This window comes from Parasteatoda tepidariorum, chromosome 9 (genome assembly GCF_982258835.1).
Source record: "Parasteatoda tepidariorum strain Cologne lab strain chromosome 9, Ptep-v5.0, whole genome shotgun sequence".
Lineage (NCBI taxonomy): Eukaryota > Metazoa > Arthropoda > Arachnida > Araneae > Theridiidae > Parasteatoda > Parasteatoda tepidariorum.
In genome coordinates, this window is record NC_141763.1 from 49,040,409 (window position 1) to 49,051,362 (window position 10,954).

The window sequence follows — 10,954 nt, forward strand, 5'->3', positions numbered from 1 at the left end:
TTGAAGTGAGTACGAAATGCGGGTTTCTCTTAAAGCATATTTATTTCATGAACACAAACATCAATATAACATAAACTAAATTAAACATTATGGGTCGTCCTGCGACCAAGCTAGCTAGTGAAAAAGTTGAAAAGGTAAGTGGCTGTTCTTCCTCTGAAGGACAGAATATATATCGCTAGGATCACAGGGTTGCTTTTACCTGAAGATCTTAAATCGCCAAGCTGGCGGTAAGACTGGTGAGAGTGGCGAGCACCGCACACTCCCCCCGCAGTGTATCACTTACTATACTTTTTTGGAAAACGCACAGTTCTTCCAAACCTATTTTTGGTCTCCCGCATTACAGGAGTACACGGTATTTCAAACTTTAGAGTCTTAGTTATTTCGGAAGGTTGTAATAATTCACTTTCAATGAAGGCAGGTTTCACACGATCTATGGAGATTGTCGACTTCCGACCTCTAATATCAACTTCAAAAGTTTTATCAGTTCTCTGAATCACTTTAAAAGGTCCATCGTAAGGGGCTTGCAAGGGTTTCTTCACAGCATCATTCCTAATGAAGACGTGACTACATTCTTTTAAGGCTGGATGCACAAACACTGACTTTGTAAAGTGGCTGGAAGCTGGAGATGGTCTGATAGTAGAGAAATGTTTCTTTAAATCCTCGACTAGTTGAATTGGGGACGAGTCCATTGTTGTTGAGTCAAAAAATTCTCCTGGAAGACGAAGTGTTGTCCCGTACACGAGCTCTGCTGATGATGACTGTAGATCTTCCTTATATGCTGCTCGAAAACCCAACAGGATAGCTGGTAAGGCGTCTGACCAATGGTCTGTACTGTAGGCCTTGAGTGCAGCTTTCAAGGGTCGGTGCAATTGTTCTATCATCCCATTACTTTGAGGATGGTAAGGTGAGGATCGAACTCTTTTGATGCCCAGAAGTTGTGCTAGCGCTTTGAAGAGTCTACTTTCGAACTGGCGACCCTGGTCGGTCGTTATCACTGAAGGTGATCCAAAGCGAGCAATCCAGGTCTTAAGGAAAGCTTCCGCTACTGTCTCCGCTGTAATGTCAGGAATTGGAACAGCTTCCACCCATCTAGTGTATCTGTCGATCATTGTCAAGCAGTATGAAAATCCTTTAGATGGTGGTAATGGGCCAACGATATCAAGATGTATATGGTCAAAGCGTTTGGACTGTATTGGAAAATTAAAAATAGGCGATTTAGTATGCCTTATTATTTTAGATTTCTGGCATGGAATGCAGTGTCTAGACCACACATTACAATCTCTATTCAAATTAGGCCAAATAAATCTATTACTAATCAATTTATTAGTTGCTTTTATTCCTGGGTGTGATAAGTTATGAATAGTATCAAATATTTGTTTACGAAATTGTTTTGGAATAAAAGGTCTAACGTTTGTAGTAGAAATATCACAATATAAAATAGTGTTCGAATCTGGCATATTTACTTTTTTTAAATCCAAACTTTGAGAATTTTTGATTAAATAGTTCAATTCTTTGTCATTTTCCTGAGCTTTTGCAATTTCGCTGTAATCTATAGGATTTGGCATATTTATAGATGCTATTCTTGATAACGCATCTGCAGTTATATTGTCAGAACCATTTAGGTGTCTTAGATCTGTTGTAAACTGCGATATAAAATCTAATTGACGAGCTTGACGTGGTGAAAATTTATCTAACTTTTGCTTAAATGCATAGGTGAGTGGTTTGTGATCTGTGAACAAAACGAAATTTCGTGCTTCGAGCATATACCTGAATTGTTTGATTGAAGCGTATGCAGCAAGCAACTCCCTATCATATGCGCTATAGCGTTTTTCAGTTTCGGATAACTTGCGCGAAAAAAATGCTAACGGCTGAAGATGTTCATTTTCTGTTTGAAATAATGCTCCCCCAATAGCAAAATCCGAGGCATCTACTTGCAGTACTAAATTTGCATCGGGGTTAGGATGAGCCAGCAGCGTAGCGTTCGCTAAAAGAGTTTTGCAGTTTTGGAATTCGCTTAATGCTTGTTCTGACCAGTTAATCATACGATTATCATTGCGCTTTGAGCCTTTTAAAAAATCGTTTAAGTGAGTTTGGTTATGAGCTGCGCGAGGTAGAAAACGACGAAAAAAATTTAGAAGTCCGAGAAATCTTCTCAATTCCTTAATTGATTTTGGTTGTGGGTAATTTAAAATAGGGTCTACTTTATTGGGTAATGGTTTGGTGCCATCCTTAGTTATTAAGTGGCCTAAAAATGAAATTTCTGGCACACCAAACAGACATTTTGATACATTTACCGTTAAACCGTATTCATTTAATTTTTGAAACACGGTTTGAACATGCATTTTATGCTGTTCTTCTGATTCACTAAAAATAAGGATATCATCCAGGTAAACATAGCAAAAAGGCAATTCTCCCAGAATTTCATTCATGAACCTCTGAAAAGTTTGCGCGGCTCCACATAGACCGAAATTTAAAAAAGGAAACTCAAAAAGCCCAAAAGGCGTACACACAGCAGTTTTTTGTATGTCATCTGGGTGTACTGGGATATGAAAATAAGCACGGACTATATCAATCTTAGAAAAAATATTTTTGTTATTCAGCGCGTGTGTGAAATCTTGTATATGGGGAATAGGGTACCGATCCGGAGTTGTCACGGCGTTTAATTTCCTATAGTCTCCAACTGGTCGAATACTTCCCGAGCTTTTAGTAACGACATGGAGTGGAGACGACCATGGTGACTTCGAAGGCCGGCAAATACCCTGCTCTAACATAAACTGAAATTCTTGTTTTACAACATCGTATATTTTTGGACTTAATCGCCTAGGTTTATTGTGTATAGGCGGACCAGTTGTATCGATGTAATGCACAGTATTATGACACGCCTGCTTAATTTTTGGTGCTAATTTAGTTAATTCCGGAAAATTTGATAATAATTTATGATAATATGTGTCACCTGAAATTAATTTTACTGAAAAAACATTAGTTTTGGCAGTTATGCCCAATAAAGAAAGATTAGTGACACCATCAATTAATTTACGACGTTTTAGGTCTATCAACAGTCCAAAGTGCTCTAAAAAATCTGCTCCTATAATTGGAATAGGCACCGTAGCAACTAAAAATTTCCATTTAAAGTCTCTCCGTAATCCTAAATTAATGTTCAATAATTTACTTCCGTAGGTAAAAATTTTTGAATTATTAGCTGCAGTTAACTGTAAGGGACCAGGATGTAAATTTTTAATCATTTTTGGGACGGGCAAGCAGCTCACATCTGAACCTGAATCCACTAAAAATTTTAAATGAGTTTTTTTATCATATACAAATAAGCGACACGAACGTACGGCTGTCGGATCTTTTGTCGCTGTAATAGCGACAGCCGGTTTTAGTTTTCCTGGTTATTGTTGTATGAACACGGTGAACAACATTTTCTAGCTTTTTGGCCGAATTTCAAAGGCCGAATTTCTGGTGAGAGTGGCGAGCACCGCAAGGTAAACATCTTTCAAAAAAGAAAGAAAAATCCTAAAATCTTATGAGGAAAAAAACATTTTTTTTAAAAAGATGGCGGGAAAATTTATCGAATTTCGTTCCTTTTGATTTCCGGATAACGGGTTCTGTACTGTATTTATATAGAACAATTTGATAAAATTTCTCTACAACACTGGATTCATCTATGATTAAAAAAAAATTAAAACGAAATAAATTACTTTGAAACATAAAAGTTATTTATTTATTATTGAAAACAATGAAAGTTCATTTCAACAAAGCATATCTCAAATAACACCTTAAAAATGGTGAAACAGTAAATAAATTTTAGTAGTATTAATTACTTTAGGTATGTATGAAGTGACTTAGAATTCGAACACATCTTAAAATTCAATGCTATTAAAAAAAGCAAATGAATTTATATTTTATGTAGTTGATCACACAGTTGTATTTATAAATATGTTTTTTTTATATATTCTTTGTTCTGAGGCAGTATAAAATACGTGGCAGTTTTATACAACATCACCTTGAGAACGTAAAAGCCTAGTATTAAAAATAAAATAAAAGTTCAACACGGAAATGACAATTGGTAAAATTTTGTACCGTTTCAGGATTTCGTCACTGATAACGTCTACAGTTTTCAGGTGTATCTCGTAAAACTTTACGACTATCAATTATTTCTAGGCGTTATTAACTTTTTCTTTAGGGTCTGCTAAGACACGTTTTTCTGCCTAAAATTTTATTTCCAAACATGCCGATCACAATAATAATTAATGTAGTGAAATAAGTTAATACAAAATAATAATAATATCGAGTTATTTTACATTTAATATTTTGTTTAAGGAATGAAGCTTATATTAATATTACATTCTTACAATTCCAGTCAATATATGCAGTGAAATGCGTACTTTTTCTTTCAGTTTCAGTTTTTAATAATACTTTATTTGCAATAAAAATGTTGCATTAAAAAAAAAGTTATGCATTAATGTTTTTTAATTTTAATATTCAGAACCATCGCTCGATTTCTCGGGCTCCTGGGAAAAACAATCCTCTAGGAAATTAAAGCACAGACCTCACATTTTTGCTTATAATACTAAAACTGTGATTTTCTTTTTAAAATTTCAGGCCTACATCAAAACAATTTAAAAAAATTTTAATCAAATTCTATGCTATCGTTTCATTTTTATATTTTATCTACATATCTGTGACCGAAGTTTGGCATTAAAGGGCGCTTCATAATAATCTTTAGTTATTAAAAAAGTGAAGTATTTTCACCACAGCCCGTTGAGTGCCAGGAGAATCGACATGATTGAGGCGACGCGGTCAACACTGCACACAAACCGCCTTTACTGTTCAGGCAAACTGGTAACCATCAATCCGAAAACTGGGCGAGCTTCAAGCCAACACTGAGGATCGAACCCCGGTCTTTACAATGACAGCTCAATGCCTTTAACCACTAAGCGTAGTTCCTCAAATTGTTTAAATAAGTTTAATTTCCTAATTTAACAATCTTTATTTATAAGAAGTTTTTTTTAAATTTTTTATATGGGTTCCTTAGAACTATAAAGATTACTGCCTTTTCTCTTTCTACATGATAAAATAGAAAAGGTTTTAAGTTTCAAGAATAAAGGAAATTTAAAAAAAACTATCAATTAGAATTATTAAATCGTGGGCAGATGCTCTGCTTATCTCACCCTTTCAAGGGTTGGGTTAATAATCATTCTCAAATTAGAAGAAATTTTTAAAAATGTGTATCAGTATTTTAGAAAAACTTATCAATGGTACATATTTATCATTCTAAACAGGATTATATTTTTGTCATTTCCGTGTTAAAACTTAACACTGAAACAAACATGTTCTTAATAGTAGGAAATATTTACAAAAATTATAAGATTTTGCATATTATTCATACAAACTTTTAAGATCAGAATAACTACAGGATTATCAATATGACACACTTGTAAGCTAGATGAATGCTAAGAAAACAAAATTAATGATATTTCTTTAATAGATGACAATGCAAAGAAACTTTTATTATAATGTAAAAGTTTTTAAATTTTGGGATAAGCACATAACTATAAATGTGAAATAGTAACTGAATAAGAAAGCTTAAAAAAATAAATAAAACTTATACATAAAATTTAATAAAGAGATTTTTTTCTTCACATTTTGTGATAATTCAATATTTAAATTATAAATCTGTAAAAATGTTAAAAAATAGTAGTGATGTTAATAAATATATATATATATTTTTATTTACAAGTAGAAAAAAATTTACATTTCTTTAAAGGAATAAGTCAAAACACGAGTTAACGTAATGTTAAAATTATCATAATCTTTCAGTTTCTAAAAACAAATTTACATTACAAATAATAAAAATATAGAGATTCTTTTATTTTAAAATTTAAGAATAACTTAACAATTGTGCAGTAAAAAATTATACATTTTTAATAAAAAGTATATGCAGTAAATATTTTATTCAAATTATAACAGCATTTTAGAAAATTTACATTTTAATTTAAAAAAAACTATCTATATTAAATATTACTTTCCTCCAAAACAACTTTAAATTAAAACAAATATATGTGCTCAAATACAGACATAAAATAACACTTTATTTTTAAACTTAAAAAACTAGGATTGATTTACTAAAAGGGTTTTAAACATTACCCTCTAAAAGATTGCAATGTTTTTAAACAATCTAATTTAAAAATAATAGTTAAAATGAAAAATAGACAGATGTATCTTGAAGCTACATTTATAATTAGTAATGATTTTAATAAAGCAAATGTTTGATTTTTTTTTTAAACCGAAGTACAGACATAAGTAAGTAAATGTAGAAAATATAAAGCGATTGTACATTCTTTCAGGAATAATTTCTTTAATAAATACATAATTTAGATAAATAAATATATACTTTAAAATAACAATTTAATAATAGTTTTGCTTATAAATAAATAAAAAAGTATTCTACAAAGAAATAGCTTTATTTTCTTTCGATCGTATAATTATATTTTAAAAAGTTAACCCTTTAACACCCAGCCACTAAAAGTGGTCTACATATGAAAAAAGTGGTAGTACTTATTAGTTTATACCACGGGGATATTACTTTCTATTACCTACCATTTAAGCATTAAAATAAAAATATTTATATTATCAATACAGGTCCCACGCTAAGGATTTCAAATTGTTAGCTAGTAAATTAGCCAAATATTAAAAGTATTTGCCAATTTTCGAAAGTCTTCGCCAAATGCATATCTTAACAGTTTTTTTATAACTAATTTTTACAGTAGTTTGTCTTAGGCTTGCATATTATTTGGACCAAATTCTAATTGGTTATGTATTATGCCAAAAATTACTGTAATCAAATGAAAAATACTGCTTTAATTAGAAAAATTCATTTTGACGTAATTTTGAGGATCGAGTTAAATATATTTTTTTTCTTTTCAGAGGAAAAAATTAATTACCAAAACACAATTTTATTCGCCAAATTTACGATTTTATCGCATTTGGCAAGGTTGCAAATGCTTAGCATGGGCTCTGCAATATATTATGGTAGACTGAACAATCCTGTTTCTGTAAAATTCTAAAAACAACACTTGTGCTACCACTTTCTATTTTAGAAAAAGGAACCATAATTTTAAAAGGACACAAGGCTCAAATGGGTTAACTTTTAGGAGTCTGCTTATAAATAAATAAAATTTATTCTACAATGAAATAAGATTTTTAGCTCAATTGTCTTTTGATTGTATTGTCTGCATTTAGGGTCAATTACTGGGCACAGGTAGAGATATCAATTTTTTATTTCTACAAAATAAAATAATACCAAAGACCAATATTCTAAAGTGATTATTTCGAAGGAATAAAACGTACTTTATTATTCAACATAAATTTGAGAGATTGAAATGAAATTATTTAAAGTTAATAACTGGATTTATGAACTTCAAATTATATTTTATTATCAAATTCAATTAATATTTAATAACAATCCCTTCCTTTTTTCAAACTTCTTCTAACTCTCAAATAAAGAATGCATATTTATTGCCCACATTTTGGGAAAGATATAAAAAAAATTCAAAAAATAAATAAAATTAACAAAAATATGGAAGTTTTTTAATTACAATACTTAAATATTAATTCCCAGTTGAGAATATAAAAATAAATCCGTTTAAAAATAATGTAAACAGGCACTCATTTTAAAAGTTAAATTTGAGATTATATATTTCAATTAATTCTTATAATTTATAAATGCATACTGTAGAGAATCATATGGCATTATATAAACAGCAACAATATAATATTTTCAAAAGTATATGCTTTCATCAAATAGAACATCATATATATATCTTTGGAAACAAGTATAATATTCAAAATTTCCATACCATTTTTCACAATTATTTACAATAATAGCATTTTGTACTTCTTTACATATTCAAAGAACTTCTTTCACTTTTCAAAATCATTTACATTATTTAATTCACATTTAAAAAAAATATTTAAGAAAAGGATATGGCTCATTTGACTATACCATTTGCTTTAAAGTGACAGAATTTAAAAAAATAAATAAAATAAAAAATTTTGTTGCTTTTATTTGCATTAAAATTTTTTTAGTGCTATAGAAAATTTTTTGTTACATATAAGAGCACAACTTTATTTAATTTTTAATATAAATCATTAGAGTCAGAAAAATCATATGTACAGTGAAACCCATTTAAGAAGTTTCTGTTAAAAAAGTTCTCCCATTTAAGAAGTTTCTGCTAAAAAAGTTCTCCCATTTAAGAAGTTTCTGCTAAAAAAGTTTTCCCATTTAAGTGATTCTTGTTTCAATTTTATTCTTGCTTCATTTCTACAATACTTAACATGAACATAGCAAGGGTTCAATTTTTGAGAGGGGGAGGGGGGTGAAAATAAAATACACAGTCATAATAGGTCTCAAAATTTCAAACCTAAGGAAAAAAATTCTTATGTCTGATAAATGTTTGCAAAAAAAAAATTATTATTTTCCATTTCTCATTCTCGCTTTTAACTTTAATAAATTTAAATGATGATGATTCATAAAAATTTATTTATTTGTCTGAAATATTGAAGGGGAATTTCAGAGGTTTCTACTTATTGGGGGGGGGGGGATAAATATACACAGTCCCTCACTCCAATGATACTTACTTAAATCTTTTAAGAAGTTCTGCTCTGAATTTTCTTTTCCAGTCAAAAAAAAAAAAAAAAAAAAAATTCTCCGGCTACTAGTTTTCCTTTCAAAGCTTGGAACATCACCAGAAAAAGTATACATAAATGTTTGGAAATAAAGCTCATTGTGGCAAAAGCCTCAGAATTTTTGAAAAAGGCTCTAGTTCAGAGATTGTGAACCTGTGTCACATGACGTGAATTTCAGTGGCATGAAAGAAATTCATATTAAATTAAATTCACTGAAGACAGTATATTAGGCAAAAAAGAACCCCGATACTAGCAACTATCAAGGGCAGAATCAAAAACAAATATGACAAAAGGCGTCATTTTTCCTGGATACAAGAGTAACTATTACATTATCCTCTATTGAACTATTTGAAGGGGAAACTAGATCTTTCATGGGAAGTTTTTGTAAAGAGAGAATCTTAATTTAAAAAAAATTACATTATGGTAAATTTGCCCAATGTTGTGAATAGATGTTTTCCTCAATGAATTCCATAATACATTATTAATTGCAAGAAATAGCCTTGTTTCAAGTTTAAAGAAAGTTTATAACTAAACAGTAAACATAGTTACACAATGTAATTTGATTGTTCAAAAGAAAAGAAGTGGCTTATAGATTACTTTTTTTAAAAAGTAATATAACAAATGGCACTCAGAAGAAGACCTGAAAATAAGACCAAAGTTTAACTGGCACACTAATCCAAAAAGCTTCACACTCTCTGCTCTAGATGGCCTTGATTAAGTGGTCACTTTCCCCCTTCAACATTCACTTATAAACAAGTGTTAAGGAAAAAGTAGAGAAAATGAATCATTAGAACAATATAAGGAAATTTTTTAAAATTTAATTGAAAGTAGAAAATGTGCCAGATGTTTAAAATTTTGCGTCTGTTACTGTCAAAAATAATTATAGTAAGTATAACCCATATCTATGTTTTAATTTTTATGTATGTTACTGTCGAAAATAATTTTTAGTAAATATAACTTACATCTGTGTTTTAACATTTATGTCTGTTACTGTCGAAAATAATTTTAGTAAGTATAACTCTCATCATATTATGATACTATGACATAAACAAGAACTCATGCAGATCATTGCAATAATATATACTAATTGATTTTTTAAAAACTCGATTATGCCTGGCAGTTTAAAACCTTTTACTTTTTAAGACTTTTCTTTCTTTACTAAAATTTCTTTCTTAAATAAAAATAAAAAAAATATTAAAAAAAAAGGAAGAAAGAGTTTCACTGTACATTTAAATATAAATAAATTAGACACATAATAAAAATAATAATCATTAGACACATAATACAAAAATAAATAAATCATTATTTTCTTAGAAATTTAATCTCAACACAAAACTAAAGCATAATCAATAACAAACATAAATTTCAATATAGGTGCATTTAACAATTAGAAAAAGTGAAAAGTAAAATTTTCCTTTAATTGAAATAAAAAGTTTCAAATATTTTTCATTAAAAGTAATAAAAATTATAATTTCAAAAGTAAAAAAAAAAAATAGTGAAACAACCAACAATCAGTACTTCTTAGAGTTGCCAAAATAAACCGGTATTCATAAATTGTGTAATAATCATTCAACAAATGAAAATCAATATAAACATTTAAAAACTCAACAAATCTTTTATAATAACAATTTCTGAGTGATTATTTAATACTGATAAGGTGACACGGGACATCACAAATATTGCATAATCACCAGAAAAATGTTAACAAACTTGAAGTGAAATAATGGGTGTCTTAGGAAACATGGATCTGTTAAAGACCACCTCCAATAATTTAAATCCCATCCTCACTTGCATCTTCATAAAGTCTACCAATTATAAATAACTGAATGAATTCAAAATTTAAATATTTGGAGGTGTTTCCTAGTTTACAAATCACAAAGACACCCATTAACAAACATGCAAATGGAATACGTACATATAAAAAAAAAATATATCAAGTGCAGCTCAAATGAGTGATTGATAAGTCTAATCTTTGGAATAGATATAATAATTTCTTTCAGTTTTTATACACCAATATAATACAGATACTTATCACTGATTTTCAGTCATACATTCTTGGCAACTTTTTGTTAATGTTCAAAGATTTATTGACTAACTAGCATTAGGTGATTTTTCTTGTGATTGTCGAGTAAAAAAAATAATAAGTAAAACTAGGTCTTTATGAAACAAACTACTTTTCATTAAGACTTTTGTTCCATAACAATAAATCCTGGTGGACGTTACATTTATATTTTAAATAAGCAACCTTTTAAATTTCGCACAA